Below are 17,632 nucleotides of genomic sequence, written 5' to 3'. Positions count from 1 at the left end.
TTGTGGCTTTGATATTGCACTCAGCTTAAAACGGAGAGGCTTCACTGTTGCACCTGTCCACAGACAAGGCTGCCACCTTACCTGCTGAAAACACTTGTACTCTTCTAGAATGACCTGGAAGGGTGGAAATCTCTCTTTCTCTCTCTCTCCAGCCATGCCTCTCTCTTTTTTAGAAACATGCACCTATACTTCCTCATTCCAGTTTATGTGTCTAGGGTCAGGTATTTTACTTTTTTCTTTCTTGTTTGCCTTCTTTTTTTTTTCTGTTGACAGGCAGGCCTGCGAATATTGACTTATTTATGTGAAATGTTTATTTTAATTTTTTTGGAAAGAGCGCTTTATTTGAAGCCCATCTGTCTTTCTTTAACTGCTCGTGTGGTCGTTTGCGATTTGTTTACTTGCACTTTTGTCGAGATGGATAGAAGCAAATGAAGCGACTTGCCTTTTTATGGACAAATACGTTGTCACAACATTAGTTTGAGTTCATAAACCCCCCACAACTGAATTCCAAATGCACATTTTATCTGCAGGAGCTGAGCTGTGGGGGGGTCGTCTGCTGGGAGAGTCAAAGTCTGTGTAAAAGGGACCATGTTCGCCCAAACTTGACGTAGAGAAGTTATATCCACAATAAAAAAACATGTACTCATCTTTTCAGCTTTCCTCACACACACACCTGAGTGTAGTGCTTTGCTCTATAGTGTCTAGGACAGAAAAGGACAGGTGAAGCTGTTCACAAAGTTTCGTCTTTGGTTGGTGCGAACCACCAATCTGTTACAGCTTGAAGCAGCTTGAGGACTGCAAGTTCGTTAATGTGATGAAGGAAACCTAAGAGCGATATTGACAAATATGTCCTTGGACACTACACACACACACACACACACACACACACACACACACACACACACACACACACACACACACACACTCACACACCATCATTCTCAATATTGTCTTACTGCAGACGAGCGCTTCACCCAGCCTCGTTAAAACAGAGTGGTGGTCCTGACTCCAGCTCAATAGGTCCTTGGTCCTGGATGACACCTCTGTCTCTCCCACCCCACCTGTTAAAACCTCATGGGGGTTAAGTTACTTTACCACGGCCACCTTTTAAAACCTCATAGGGTTTAAGTTGCTTTACCACGTCCACCTATGACAACCTCATGGGCTTAAGTTACGACGCCTCATTCATTTAGTTACACAATCTAGATGTTTATTGAACATGGATGTTCCCCGCTGTAACATGACTCTCATTCTATTCCGTTAATTAATTAATTATGAAATGCTATTTGATCGATTTCCCAGAGATGGAGGCGGTATTTCTCCATCTTTCTGTCAGGCACAGCTATGAAACGACACGTGTAAAACTCTCTCTCGTTCCTCTGGACACTGAGCTCTGGGTTAGAATGTTCTAGAAAAGTACCGGGTCTGATTTATTTTCTGGTCATATGAAGAATTGAACACTTTGGACTTCAGAGCGATGCGGTAATTATGTACCACAGATGAAACATCATGGCACCGAAGGAGACTTGATTGCTGCCATGTACATGTATATTTTTGTTGTTGTTGTTGTTGTTGTTGTTGTTGTTGAGGGAAGTGTACATGTATTTGTTTCTCTCTTCTTCATTCCTTCTGGGTCACAACTCTTCAGTTTATTGTTACAAACCTAAGATGTGGATCTGACGAGGAACTGAACAGGTTGTAGTTTTTTTTTTTTTTTTTTAAGAGTGCTGTATTTATTTTAGAGATGTCGTTGTTTTCTATGAGAATGCTGTTACAGAGGAATATCTTTAAACGCATTGCTCCGTCGCTATGGGACCCGACAAGGAGCCTCCTCCTTTACTGAGGTTTCCCTCCTTTATTTTTCACACCATACCCTCTTCTTTTCTGTTTTTTTTATTTTATTTTATTTTTTACCCCCTTCTGGCTTACTTCCTGTATGATGTTTACTGTAAGAACTTTCTATACTTTAGGGTCTGATTCCCCTGATACAGATCAAGTCTAGTCCAGGACTAAAGAAGACTTCTCAATGGAAAATCCCCATCGAAGAGGCTTTTTACTCTAGAACTAGGCTTAGATCTGTGTCCGGGGAAACCAACCCTATGCGTTTTCCTCTTTCTTTGGATCCTTCCTCTGACATCGCCCTGACGTCCTTGCCTGCACCTTAACCCCTCCTATCCCACGAAACCCTTCAACTTGAGAACTAGCATTCAAACTTTTTGGGAGATTCTTTTCACCTGTAAATAACTTGTACAAAGGAAATACTGTCCCGTTTGCTAGGAGGCATGGAGACTCAACATGAAAAATGAGATATAAAATGTTTAAAATGAAGAAATAAAGGATAAAAAAAAAGACATTTTGATAGATGAAATTCTGAGAAAATGTTTCTGTGTAAAAATATTTAAGACTGTATTATATAAAAGCAGAAAGAGCTTAATGTATTTGTTGTGAATATGAAAAACTGATATATTAAAGAAGTGCATGAAAACTGTCGTCTTTGTACGTGTGAGCTTCTTTACATAGAATGTATTGAAGGAGTCATCATACGCACATCATCTTGTAATGGTCCTATAACACAGCGGTTCCCAAACTTTTTCAATCAGGCCCCCCTTGGGTAATTGGAAATATTTTCGAGCCCCCCCTAACCCGGTCCCCACCTAGATTGATATAATTAATTGTATAAAGTTGTAAAAACATTACATTTTCTCTTCTAATAATAACAAGACATATATCCAACTATAGTTTTATATTTTATTATGGGTTGAAAAGGAACATAAGTGCTTGGCAAATGATCCTGTGCCACTGAAATATTCAAAATATCAACATTAACTAATTTCTACTGCATCACTATTCTTACTCCTCACATTCCTATCACAATTACGATCAATGACTTGTGTGTGCTTGCTTTGCCTTGCAAATCTTCTCAAAGCGGGGTTGTTGTTTTGAGACTGCCACTCTCAGTTCATTCTCAATGTTCAACTTCGACCTGTATTTGCTTTTGAACAGCTTTTCAACAGAAGAAAAGCCTATCTCACACAGGTACGATGTTGCAAAAGGCAGCAGTTGTTACATATAGGCATATGTTAGTAGCCTGTGTTACAGGGACACCTAGGGGTGACCTGATAATGTTGCATGTTTTGATTGAAATTGATTGAAAACTTTATTAGAAGATTTGCAGAAGTAGGTACATGAAAGTACATATTACATACAAGGTCAACTAACAGGATTAAAACCCAAGAAAGCCACTGGCTTATTTCAATTGGGGTCCTTGATTCGCATGTAAGACCCGGATGTTGTATGTGGGCGTGCGCGGGAGGAACCGCAGTTTAATAAAAGTCATACTGAAACATGGAGTCAGAAGCGGGACCTAAGTAAAAATACAAATAAAATAAAGACGCTTAAAGAAATAAAACGCCATGGCAAGCAACAGCATCCCCGCGCCCGATGGTATGCGCATGACTGGTGATCTGTTTGAGGACTTTTTGCTCGCTACCGGACTGAGCGAGAAGTCGAAGCTGATCAAGGCAGCCACGCTGAGACGGCTGATGGGAAGTGAGTGCCGTCATGTGTACACACATAGCCTCACGTTGACGGAGGATGAACAGAAGGACCCAAAAGCGATTATGGACGCTTTGGGGGTTTACTTCAAACCGGCGAGATGTCATTTATGAGAGGTACATGTTTGGAAGCTGCAAACAAGAGGCTGATGAGCCAATAGACAGTTTCCTGACAAAGCTTAAGGAGAGAGCATCGTCATGCGAATACCGTGCGCTGAAGGACGAGCTGGTTCGTGACAGGCTCGTGCTGGGTGTTGCGAGTGAGGGCACCAGCGAACGTGAGTTGACGTTACACACAGCGACTGAAATCTGTAGGCTCGCTGAGCTAACCGAGAGACACATGAGAGTGATGGCCCCGCTAGAACAGACGGACAATGTGAATGCCGCGGACAGGCAGAGTGAGAGGCGCGCACATCAAAGGAAAACCGCGCCAGCGGAGAGAGAGCCACAGTGGAGCTGCAAATACTGTGGAGGCAGCCACAAACGGGGCAGGGAGCAGTGCCCAGCCTACGGTAAGACATGCCGGATATGGTGGCATAGCAAATCACTTTGCCAAGGTATGCCAGGCTGGCAGCAAGGCTGACAAAATAAAAAAGTGAATGTGCTTGAAAATGATGAGCAAAGAGAAGATGACTCAGATACTGATGATAGACTGTTTCTAGTAACTGAATGTGTCAATACTGCAAAGGCCCAGCAGGGGCGCAAGTGGTTTGTGAATCTATGCCTGAATGAGAAAAGGCAACAGTGTCAGCTGGATACAGGCTCCACCTGCAATGTCATGGGCCGCAAGATTAAAGAGAAGCTGTCACCCAGAGCGGCGCTAGGCCCGAGCGCAGCCAAGTTAAAGTTATACTCTGGGGAAATCATGCCATCACTGGGGAAATTCCACACTGAATGTGTCATCCGGGGAGAAAAGCACAACCTCACATTTGAAATAGTCGACACAGAGCAAAAGCCTCTTCTCGGGGGGGGCACATGCGAACGTCTGGGCCTCGTATCCTTCACCGTTCCAGATGAACTCCACACAGTTGATGCAAGCCAATCTGTGCCCCTCACCAAAGATCAGCTGCTGAGAGACTATCATGACGTCTTCAATGACCCAATCGAGTCAGTCCCGGGCGAGATACACTTCGAGCTGGATCCTGATGTGACGCCGGTGCAGTGCGTGCCGAGGAATGTTCCAGTGGCTCTGAAGGCGAGAGTCAAGGAGGAACTTGACAGACATGTCAAGGTCGGCAACATTGCGCCGGTGACTGAGCCGACAGCATGGATAAGTAACATGGTGACTGTCGCAAAGCCAGAGAAAATAAGAATCTGTATCGATCCAAAGCCTCTCAACCGAGCGCTGCTGAGGTCTCACTACCATATGCCTACGCTGGAAGATGTGTTGTACAAGTTACCCAAGGCTCGCCTCTTCACGTTGGCAGACGCTCGTTATGCCTTTTTACAGTGCAAGCTTGACGACGCGAGCATCCTCTGACGACCTTCTGGACACCGTGGGGTCGGATGAGATGGCTCAAGCTCCCTTTCGGAGTCTCAGTAGCGCCTGAGATCTACCAGCGCAAGCAACACAAGCTGCTATCGGGCCTGGCCGGCATCGAACCGATCGCGGATGACATCCTGGTGGTCAGGTGTGGCGATACGGATGCCGAGGCCGAACTGGACCATGACAGAAACTTGAGTGCTCTCATGGAACGATGCAGAGCAGTGGGACTCAGGCTGAGTGAACGCAAGCTACAGTTCAAGCTCAAAGCCGTACACTTCCACGGCCACATTCTGTCCTCGGAGGGACTGAAAATCGACCCAGAGAAGACACGGGCCGTGCTGGAAATGCCGACACCCACCGACGTGAAAGCAGTGCAGCGCTTTATTGGGTTCGTGACGTACCTTGCAAAGTTTCTGCCAAAGCTCTCGGAGGTCTGTGAGCCGCTCCGCAGGCTCTTGGATAAGGACGTCATGTGGCACTGGTTGCCTAAACACGAAGTTGCAGTGCGCGGAGTGAAGCGTATGGTCACCTGCACGCCCGTCCTCAAGTACTATGATATCACAAAGCCTGTCACGGTCCAGAGCGACGCCAGCATGACCGGGCTGGGGGGCTGTTCGTTACAAGGGGGACAGCCGGTGGCTTTTGCATCGAGGGCACTAACGCCGACGAGCAAAACTACGCTCAGATTGAGAAGGAGTGTTTGAGCATAGTCTTTGCCTGCCAGAGATTCCACCAGTACCTGTATGGCAGGGAGGCTATCACTGCAGAAACAGACCACAAGCCGCTTATCACAATATTCAAGAAGCCCCTCCTGAGCGCACCGAAACGTCTCCAAGGCATGTTGCTGCAGCTGCAAAGCTACAATCTGGATGTTGTGTACAAGCCGGGCCCCGAGATGTATGTCAGCGACACTCTGAGCAGGGCCACGCCCCCGTGCCGTGGGTCTGACACCCCGTACGTGCAGCATGCTGTGTGCGCCGTGAACAGCACCCAGGCCGGGTATTCACAGCTGGACCAGGCGCAGCACCTGGACGTTACGGCTTTCAGATTCCACCAGATTGTGCAGCACACAGAGACGGATGATGTGCTTCAGGAGCTGGCATCTGTGATCCTCAGTGGCTGGCCAGACTTTAAAGAGGACACTCCGCTGGCAGTGCGGGAATACTGGCCCTTCAGAGACGAGCTGAATGTTCAAGACGGAGCGTTGTACAGGGGACAGTGCGTCGTCATACCAAAAGCCATGAGATCTGAGCTGCTCAAACGCATACACGCTAGCCACATTGGTGGGGAGGCGTGTTACAGACGGGCCAGGGATACGCTCTTCTGGCCGAACATGAGAGCGGAGATAAAGGACTTTGTGGCGAACTGCTCCGCATGCAATGAGTACGCACGGGTCCAGCAGAAGGAACCGATGATGTCGCATGACATACCGGTGCGCCCGTGGCAGGCAGTGAGTATGGACGTCTACTCATATGCGGGCAAGGACTTTCTCATTATTGTGGACCAGTATTCGGATTTCTGGGAAATCGACCAGCTGCCAGATCTGTCTGCTGACACGCTCATCACGCGCTGCAAAGCTCAGTTTGCTCGTTATGGGCAGCCAGAGAGGGTGGTCTCGGACAACGGCCCACAGTTTGCATGCGAACGGTTCAGGAAGTTTGCAGCGAGCTGGGGGTTTGCCCATGTCACATCCTCACCCCGACATCCTCGATCCAACGGCAAGGCTGAGTCGGCCGTTAAGATTGTCAAGTCACTCTGCAAGCGGGCGAAATTGGATGGCACGGATGCGTGGATGGCCATCCTTCACTGGCGCAACACACCCACAGAGGGGTTGGACAGCAGCCCGGCCCAGCGCTTAATGGCACGCAGGCTCAAAACTTCACTGCCCGTCGCGGACAGCCTGCTTCTACCACGTGTGGTGGACGGAGTGGCAGAGAAGCTGCGGTGGAAACGGCGGGTCGCCAAGTCATTCTATGACACGTCTGCCAGAGACCTTCCAGAGCTGGATGTTGGAGATCACATTAGGATGAGGCCTCTGCCAGGTGATCGCACAGGGCGGTGGCGACGAGGCCAGTGCCTCCAGAGAGTCGCTCCCCGCTCGTTCGTGGTGGATGTGGACGGCACACTGTACAGAGTACAGACGCAACCAAGTGGATCTGCGTGTTGCAGAGCGCTCAGCTCAAGCGCAACAGACAGACATTCTACGGCCTGAGCGGAGCAGTCCTGACCAGACCCAGGTCGCTGGGGAGACTGCCTCAGCCGAGACACGGATTGTCTCAAGTCGGGGGGAAACAGGCGGCGAGGTACATCCTCGTACACCAAGGGCACCGGCGACGCCGGGGGGTCCTGCCACGGCAGGCCAGGGTGTCTACTCACGGAGTGGTCGCCTGTCACGGCCGCCACAACGACTGGACTTATGACTTGAAAAAAAAGGAAGGGGTGAGTAAAGGGACAGCTCTTCTCGGACTGTTTTGACTTTGCCTCAGACGGCTGTACTGGACTGTTGTTCTTTGTTCAGAAAAAAGAAAAAAGAAAAAAGGGGAATAATGCAATGTTGTAATGCTATTGTTAATGTTTGGGATTGTTATTGTCAATGGAATTGCAGACGGAGATGCAAGCATGTCATTTGCAAACAGCTAAAGGAAAGGAGATGTTACATATAGGCATATGTTAGTAGCCTGTGTTACAGGGACACCTAGGGGTGACCTGATAATGTTGCATGTAAGACCCGGATGTTGTATGTGGGCGTGCGCGGGAGGAACCGCAGTTTAATAAAAGTCATACTGAAACAGCAGTATTCCCACAGCTTTCTGTCCAATGAGAGGGTAGTCCTTCTCCACTCCAATCCAAAACCCAGCCAAAGTCGTGGATGTGAACTGCAGCCTCATGGTTGACTCTGAAGTCATGTCGATGTACTGTTCCTCTTCCGCAGTGCTGAACACGGCAGGTGGTGGTGCAACAAATGGATCTCTAATCCAGTCGTATTTGGCACTGTCATCCACAGAGAAGTATTTCTGGAAGCTTTGTTTCAGGGCTGAGATGTGCTCTCTCATACATGGAACCACTGTGCTCTGCAGCTCATTGGTCTCGATGAATGCCTTCAGATTCCCAAATGAGTCGATGTCCCCCTGTTCAAGTCTCCTGCCCCACATGTCCAGTTTCCGTGTGAAAGATTGTATCCTGTCTGCCAGATGTGGAAGGTGTGTGTTGTTGCCCTGCAACTGTAGATTCAATTCATTGAGCTTCTCAAACATGTCGCTTAGGTAGGCCAATTTCATGAGGAAGTCTTCATCATTAAACTTGCTGGCAAGTTCGTTCCCTTCCTCCTCCAAGAAGATTCGGATCTCATCTTTCAGCGATAGCACCCTGGACAGCACCTTTCCGCGAGAGAGCCAACTCGACTCGCTGTGAAATAGCACGGCTGTGTGCTCGGAGCCCATGTCCTCGCACAAAGCGGAAAAAATGCGAGCTTTCAGTGGTCTTGTTTGTATGTAATTGACGGTGGTGATAACATCAGACAAAACGTCATTCAACTCTGGACTCAGCTGCTTTGACGCGAGTGCCTCCCTGTGCAACGCGCTTGATGAGCGTCTGGAGCCCTCCCCGTTTTCCTGCCATGGCCTGGGCACCGTCGGTGCATATCCCCACACAGTCCTCCCATTTCAGATCGGCTTCACTCAGGTATTTGTCTATGATTTTGAACAGTTCATCAGCTGTTGCTCTGTTTGGGACATAGTTGCAAAATAGCAAATCCTCGCTCAAACCCTCCGCATCAATGTGTCTGACATACGCTATTAACAGACAGTCCTTGTTACTATCTGTGGCCTCGTCTACCTGGAGCGCAAAGCGTTGGTCTTTTATTTTCTCAACAAGCTGCTCTTTCATGTCTTCTGAGATGTCATTGATGCGTCTCGCAATAGTGTTGTTTGACAGGGGGATAGCTTTGAGTTTTTGGGCTGTTGCCTCGTCTATCATGTGAAACCATATCTATCGCAGCAGGGAGTATTAACTCCTCAGCGATGGTGTGTGGTTTTTTAGACTGGGCGATACGATATGCCACTTTGTAGGAGGCAAGTTGAGCATTAGACGTAACAGATGCTGTTTTAACGAAACGGCTCTGCTGACCACGGTATTCTTGGAGTTTTCTCTTGAAGAAATTGAGGGGCTTCTTCACATCAGTCGGGTGTGTGGTCTCCAAGTGACGTTTCAACTTGCTAGGCTTCATGCTATCTGCCGCTAAAGTTTTGAGACAGAGGACAGTGGTCGTTCCTCCGCACCGACCACATTAGACGTGAAGCCCAGGGAGAGGTATGTATCGTCATACTTTCTTGACTTTGGCTTTGGGACGTTTGTCATGGGCTCCTTCGCTTTTCGTTTAGCTCCTGGCTCTTTCATAAACTTATCCATTGTTGTTGTTGCTGCTAGATAGCTGGAATGATGGGGAGGGAAAGCGCGCGTCAATGACGTGAATGGAGCCCCCCTTGGCTCGCGCCCCCTCGCTGCCTCTGTTACAGTTTATGGCCTGCGCTCCATTCAGGTTCTCATTTTTATTATAAAATCATCCAACGCCCACAACACCCCTGATGGTAACCTTAAGCAAGCAGTGTTTGTTTACAGCTCTTGTGTGTGCATTTTTTCCCCCTCCCATATTATTTCTGCGCCCCCCCTGCAGTACCCCCGCGCCCCACTAGGGGGGGCGCGCCCCACAGTTTGGGAAACACTGCAATAACACTAATATGACATGTGAGTGTCTTACATTGAGGATCAGCACTGCATGAAATACGATAGGGTTACAGAAGATGCACCACATTGTTACATACCTCTCCACTAGGTGGCAGCATCTACCAAAATGTCTTCAACAATGTTAAAGATTCAGCCACATGAAGATGCTGACAGAAGGCAGCCACGTGAAGCTTTAGGCCCTGTTTAAAAACTTTACAAACGCGTCCTCACCTCACATCTTTCAACAAACAGGGTCCTCGATCAAAACGTTAAACTGCCCAAGCGGCACCAGTGCAACCAACTGAAACGTTCTCTGCAGATTGTTCCGGCAGTGAGCTGCACCACAACTAAAAAAAAAAGTAGATTTACCCAATTCAACGGAGACCCCGTGGGAACCTCAAGAGTTAACCGACTCTAAGAACGAGTTTACTTGTTGATGTTCTGGAATTTCCAATAACGGGGTTAGGTAAACCGGGGGGATTATGCAGTAGAGACAAAAAAGGGAGTAATGAAGAGATCTACAGGACTTTAACAAGGTCCTGCCAATATTTTGATATAGGATACAATGCGTAATGAGTATTAAATCACAAGTATTAAAACTATCACCTGAGGTAAAGTGAACGGCACTATGGCAGATGGCATCCAAACAGTGGCAGCTGCACTTCGGTGGATGACATCACAATAATCAAGCACTGGCATGACGTTTTGATTGTACAATCTGCTGTTCAGGGAAGGGCAAGAATTATTCCTATAAAAGAAGCCTGCCTTAAATCAGCTTTTTAACAATATCCTCTGCTCCTGCAATGGAGATAAAATGGACAGACTTATTCCAAAGCGTTTTACAACGGCCTCTCATTCACGCATTCACACACTCATTCACACACCAATGGCGACAAGCTACCATGCAAGGCGTCGGCCCGCTCATTGGGCGCAATTTGGGGTTGAGTGTCTTGCCCAAGGACACTTCGACATGTGGCCAGTCGGGGCTCGAACTGCTGATCTGCCAACCTTGCGATCATTAGACACCGACTCTACCTCCTGCGCCACAGCCGCCCCAGCCGAGATCCATGAAGGAGCCACGAAAGAGCCAAAGGTCCTCTCTCAGCTCTCTGAAACTTGATTCCACTCATCATCTCCGCCCTCCACTTCTCACGCTTCTCAAAAGGCATTAGCATAGAATATCTAAAGGGAGGAACCTGTATATTCTCTCTTCTGGTGCGTTTTGAGTAGGCTGCCCGGTCACGTCTCTTCACTACACTGGCTCCCCGCTGGTGGAATGAGCTTCCCATGGCTGTCAGAACTGCAGTCACTCCCATCTACCGCCGGAGACCGAAAACCCATCTCGTCAGGTTACACCTTAACTGCTCCTCTTGAGACATCTACTACCCCCCCCCCCCCCCCCAGCACTGTGCCTCCCGAGACACCTGCTTCCCCCTGGTCCTAAGAGTTCTCCTTCCCCCCCTTGTACTGTTTCTCCCATGTCCAAAAAAACCAAACATCTTTCTTTCTTCTATCACGACGACTGCCAAGGGCCCCTGGCCTGAGCTAGATTACTCTTCCTGCTACGACTGGTGAATTGATGATCCACTTGCTTAGTCAAATGTAGCAATTGTAAGTCGCTTTGGAATAAGGCGTCTGCTAAATGCCATGTGAATGTAAGGTGAGTGGAGGATGCAAGGAGTCCAGTTTATAACCATTGAGAAAGGGTTTAAGAAAAGCTGCAACTGTCACTTAATAAACAGGAAACAAGCAGTGGTTTAAAAAATAAATAATACAAAGATAACATGCGAGATTGAGGGTATGACTTGTGTCAAAATCAAACCGATTGTAAACATTGTCATTGGCCACAGCATTACAGCATTGTTTTGAGGTCATTGTTGCGGCGGTGGCTCTATGAGAAGTGTGTTATCCGAGCGCAGGCCTAGAGAGAATAGAGAAATTAATTTGAAAGTACGAACTCCCCTCTTGCTTTATTCCTAATCGCCTCAGTCAACTCTATCTCTCACACACTCTGTCCCACACACAGGCATACACGCGCACACGTTCACACCTCCAACGGCTTAATGGAAGCCTATTATTTTTCTGCATCAAGAAAAGCCTTGCCAGGAGAAATTAATTTCACAGCATGTCAAATCAAATTTATTAGACCATGGCTATGAATTCTGAAGCAATCGAAGTTATGGCTTGTTGTAAAATGCATGAATGAATTGGTTAGCGGTTGTCTGGCAACAAGAGCTCAAGTCATACACACAGAGAGAGAAAGATCTATCAGAGAAGATCCCCACTGACCACAGAAGGTCACACACTAGGGAGCTTTACAGAGCTTTACTGGGCCACACTATTGGGTAACAAGGCAAGCCCAGTACAGCTCCATTTGGGTTTGTAGTGTGAATTAGTCTTACAGGTCTAGGGCTAACCCTTTGCTTGGGCCAGGAGTTTCTCCTGACGACTGTAACCCATGGGCGAGCGGTCATAATAAGCTATAAATGCGGCGCATGCCCAAGCCCTTTAATTTAAAAAAAGCATTTACATGTTTGTCTCTCAGTGTGTTCGATCGTTTTGGTTTAAAACCGCTGCCCTGCTGTACATATGGCAAGGCTGTCAAGAAATCAGCTTACTTCGCACATGCGCTCTGTGATTCCGAGTACACAGTACGTGCAGTAGGGATTACTGAACGTGATCATTTTGACACACCAATGGCGGCAAGCTACCATGCAAGGTGCCGGCCCGCTCACTGGTAGGGCTTTCACACCGGCAAAGATCCGTGCCGGTTCGCGTTCGCGTTCGGAAACCTCCGAACGTTGGCGCTGTCTGGCGAACGAGCCCGCGTTCATACCAGTGTATCGTTCGCCAGACAGCGCCAACGTTCGGAGGTTTCCGAACGCGAACGCGAACCGGCACGGTTCTTTGCCGGTGTGAAAGCCCTATGGGAGCAATTTGGGGTTCAGTGTCTTGCCCAAGGACACTTCAACATGTGGCCAGCCGGGGCTCGAACCGCCGATCTGCCAACCTTGCGATCATTAGACGGCGGCTCTACCTCCTGCGCCACAGCCGACCCATATAGGCCGAGAATTTTTTTTCTGGTTAGAATCAAGAATGAATCCTGGGAGTAGTTATAGAGTACATCAAATGGCCACACTATCACCATGTGATCCGTTTGATACCTGTCCTCGTCCCATCCCATGCATTACAACGACCCTGTCCTCTACCTCCACCAGCCTCCCCCGAGACTCACCTAGGGCTGTTCATGTGGTGTCAGGTTACTGGGGAGCATGACACCTCTATCTCAATTTGATTGCATGCTTTCACTGCGTCTCTTTAAAACCACCAGAAATATGGTAATGCAGACGTGTTAAACATAGTTTTACGACCGCTTAATCAAACCCGGAGAGAGAGGTCCCCCTGGCCTAAGACCCCCCGTTCTGCTTTTATTATCACCGGTTATACGACCAACCTCCCTCCCTCCCTCCAAAAAATGGTGGCTTCATTTGCACAATGCCCCCCCCCCCCACCTTGCCTTCAACTCAAGCACACTGCAGCAGCACAGTCCTAAATCTGTCAAAGCACAGCACTGTGTGTGCATGTGTGTGTGTGTGTGTGTGTGTGTGTGTGGGGGGGGGGGTGCGTGTGTGTCTGTGTGCATCTGTGTGTGAGTGTGTGCGTCTGTGTGTGTGTGTGCACGTGTGTGTGTGTGTGTGTGTGTGTGTGTCTGTGTGTGGGTGTGTGCATATTCAATCTGACCGCATGTCGTTTTAGGAAAGGATGGTGCACAGTGAAGTATGAATCATTGGCCTACATAGGGAGAGAAAACATGTACTGTCTCTGTCACTTCACTGATGAGGTCTCCTGATGTGTCTGTGGTATTCACACAAATGTTCTATCTAGATGGTTCTATCTCGGGCTGGACTGAGTGGCAGCACAGATGGGACCTGCAGAACCTCCGATGCTGTCAGATGTGATGTTGTTCCGCCACTCTGACTCCTACTGTCCTGTAACTGTCCGCCCAGCCAGCAGGTAAATGTATGGTACATGGTAAAGCAATTTGGGGTTCAGTGTCTTGCCCAAGGACACTTCGACATGTGGCCAGCCGGGGGTCGAACCACCGTTCTGCCAACCTTACGATCATTAGACCGTGGCTCTACCTCCTGTGCCACAGCCGCCCCGTATCTAGATACTGTCCTGTAACTGTCCTCCCATGTATCTAGATACATCATCCCTATGTTCCCACATTTCTAATATTTAAAAATGTTTCAAAATTAGGCCCTATGTTCCCACAGCCCAGTGGCCCCACATTTCTAATATTTCATAGGGTTAGGGTTAGGCTGTGGGCAAGGGTTATGGTTAGGGTTGGGCTAGGGGTAGGGTTAGTAGGGATAGGGTGGGTTGCGCTGTGGGACCATACTGTCCTGTAACTCAGTGTTTTTCAACCTTTTTTGTGCCACGGCATATTTCTTACCTTGAAAAAATCCCACGGCACACCGCCATCCCAAATGTTACAAAAATGATACATAGTAGCCTATCATATACAGTATGTAACATTATAAGAACTTGTCGTTATACTCACTCAGTGCGAAGCCTGGCCCTGTATGTTGGCCATGTATGCGAGCCGTGCGCACAATTTGTCACTTGCAAGCAACTTTGCGTCATCACACTTCTCATCAGTTAAAACGGTTTTCAGCTCCTCCCATAACTCAAACACGCGGGCCGGCACTTTTCCGCGGGACAATCATCGGACCGCCGTATGGAGCAATAACGTCTTATGCTGGGCTCCCATCTCTTCACATAATGCTGCATATAAGCGGCTTTTCAGAGGTCTTGTTTTTACAAAGTTTACCATACGAACAACAGCTATCTCCGCTGGTAAAGTCCCGGCAACATAGCTGCTGCTCCATCAGTGCAGACACTTACGCAGCTGTCCCACTGAAGTCCTCCCCTGTTTTTTTTTTAATGCAATGTCTTGCAAAAAAGACATTTTCTGTGATTGTGTCTCCATCCACAAAGGCGTGCATTGGCCAAGACTCAAGTTGCAAAGCAAACTGCCCACTGCCACGTATCTTCTCCAAAACAACATTTTCGATGTCTGCAGACATGTCATCAATGCGTCTGGCAATCGTCTTAATCGAGAGGGGAACTTTGGCAATTTCTTTAATGATATCAGAGCTAAGCATCGTGTTCACAATGGCTTTGCAGTCCAGTAATATTAATGTATATTAGGGTCGGGTGTGTTCTCACTAGAACATTTTGCTTCACTTAAGGCCTTTGCACACCAATGCGTGCGTTTACGCCTGCGTATTTTTAATCCGTCATCCGGAAAAAAACGTTACGCACAGAGACCTTGCACACCGGTCCGTTGCGGAGTCCGTTGCGTTTTTTTACGTTGCGAACTTTCGCAATATGCACTCTACATGTTGTAATATTGTGGCATTTCTTTACTGTTTGCCATCTGGTCTAGGAATACCCAGGGAGACGCAGACAGCAGAAGTAGAATAGAATAGAAAAAGAAACCGCTATAACCAGCTGAATGATGCACTGGCAGTCTGTGACCGTGTGCACCTGGCCGGACCCTGCCCTTCTGCCTGAGTTTGAGTAGGATGCTGCCCAAATGAATGTTATTGTTTAGTGCCGTACGCTTTCGTGGTATTATATTGTGTGAATTATCATCTGTATGTTGTTTTCTTTCACTCGACTAACCGCCGAGATAATACTTGAGACATGTACTTCCGTAAACATTAATCCAACTGTCCTGCAGTTGTAATTTGACGATGTGTCCCAGTCAGGGGCGGACTGGGATCAAAAAACAGCCCTGGCATTTGCGACACAACAGCCCTATTTCCAAACGCAACACGCAACACGGATTGTTAACATAAAAAGTCAGAGGACAGATGCCAAACTACCGACATGTTTGCTGTAATTATGTATTATCAGTAGGCAGTCATCAGTCAATATCTCTTTCAATAGCCTTTTTACACCGAATGTACTTTTTTGTGCTATTTTCGGCCCAATACATGCGAATTTCGGTGCATTCCTACTTCCAACTACACTTGCTCCCTGCATCCAGTTGTTGCACATTAACTGCATCGCTCTCATCAAATTCCCTCATTCTGAAAATGAAAGCAGTGTAACGTTAACTGCTGTTATAAACGGAATGATGACATGAGGTGCGTGTCCACTGGCGATATAGAACTGACTACGATAGTTATGGAGATATACTCCAGTTATATGAGTGGAGCTCCGCCCCATAGGGGATCTCTGCTCCTATTGGTTTACCCCGCTACCTAAAGCTCTGCTCCTATTGGTTTACCCCGCTACCTAAAGCTCTGCTCCTATTGGTTTACCATAACTATCCTTCTAGATCGTGGAGCTCCGCCCCATAGGGGAGCTCTGCTCCTATTGGTTTAGGGCCCTGGGCATCCGCGATGCAGAACTGCGTGGATGGCCCGGCCGATATCAAAGGTTTTGGGCCGCGGTCTGCTGAAATAAGTTATTTTCAATGAAAATCACTAGAGACAAAATTACAAATATATATATATATTTTTATATAATACATTCTGAGCGGCCTAGAGTCTCGCGGCCCTCCTGGCATTTGCCAGGCTTGCCCGGTGGCCAGTCCGCCACTGGTCCCAGTCTATACCATGGCGGAGTGGTCAAAAACTACTCTCAAAAGGCTTTTGACGGACGCGAAAAACGCAGAAAATCGAACCTGTTGCGTTTTTTTTTTGACGGACGAAATATTACGGATTGGTGTGCAAGCGTGGTTGACACAACATGAGTTCTAATTTATTTTTTTAACGGACGTAAAAAACGCGCGTAAAAAACGCGTTGGTGTGCAAGGGCCTGAATCAGAGTTTTGGATAAAATTCGCTTTTGGCGAGAACGCTGCTCGAGGAAAACAACAGCGGGTGTTTTGACGGGTGTTTTGTTTGCAGATTGTGTTTAAGCTTGCTAGGGACCATGGCACTGTTTGATAGCTGTCCACCACAAAGCACAATGGAGTCGGTGCAGCAGGATCCCTCTTCAAATATGTATCCATCTTTGTTGTTAGCATTGCCACTTGTCTGCCCGCATCTCTAATTCTCTCTAAATATATAAAAATCAACAACGTCAGATTAAGCTATTAATCGCGCTACCGCCACCTGCGCAACCATACGAGAGCAGTTTGATTATTTTTTTTGTGCCTTTATTTTTCTGGACCAATTAAGTGGAATTTGATAATTTCCCACGGCACAACTGATGATCTCTCACGGCACACTAGTGTGCCGCGGCACAGTGGTTGAAAAACACTGTCCTCCCAGCCAGAAGGACATGTATCTAGATACTGTAACTGTCCTCCCAGCCAGAAGGACATGTATCTAGATACTGTAACTGTCCTCCCAGCCAGAAGGACATGTATCTAGATACTGTAACTGTCCTCCCAGCCAGAAGGACATGTATCTAGATACTGTAACTGTCCTCCCAGCCAGAAGGACATGTATCTAGATACTGTAACTGTCCTCCCAGCCAGAAGGACATGTATCTAGATACTGTAACTGTCCTCCCAGCCAGAAGGACATGTATCTAGTAGATACTGTAACTGTCCTCCCAGCCAGAAGGACATGTTTCTAGATGCAGGGTCCCACAGCCACATTTCAAATATTTCATAGGGTTAGGTTAGGCTGTGGGCTATGGTTAGGGTTAGGGTTGTTAGGGTTAGTAGGGTTAGGGTTAGGGTGGGCTGGGCTGTGGGACCATCGGGCTGTGGGAACATCTAGATACTGTAGTGTAACTGTCCTCCCAGCCAGCATCACATGTATCTATCTAGCTAAAACAAATGCTTCAGTTCCCACAGGAGCTTCTCTATATCCGACATGTACAGTATATCAGGGAAGGCCGG

This window comes from Nansenia antarctica (genome assembly GCF_963989245.1).
Source record: "Nansenia antarctica genome assembly, chromosome: 8".
NCBI lineage: Eukaryota > Metazoa > Chordata > Actinopteri > Argentiniformes > Microstomatidae > Nansenia > Nansenia antarctica.
This window is presented reverse-complemented; position numbering follows the sequence as displayed.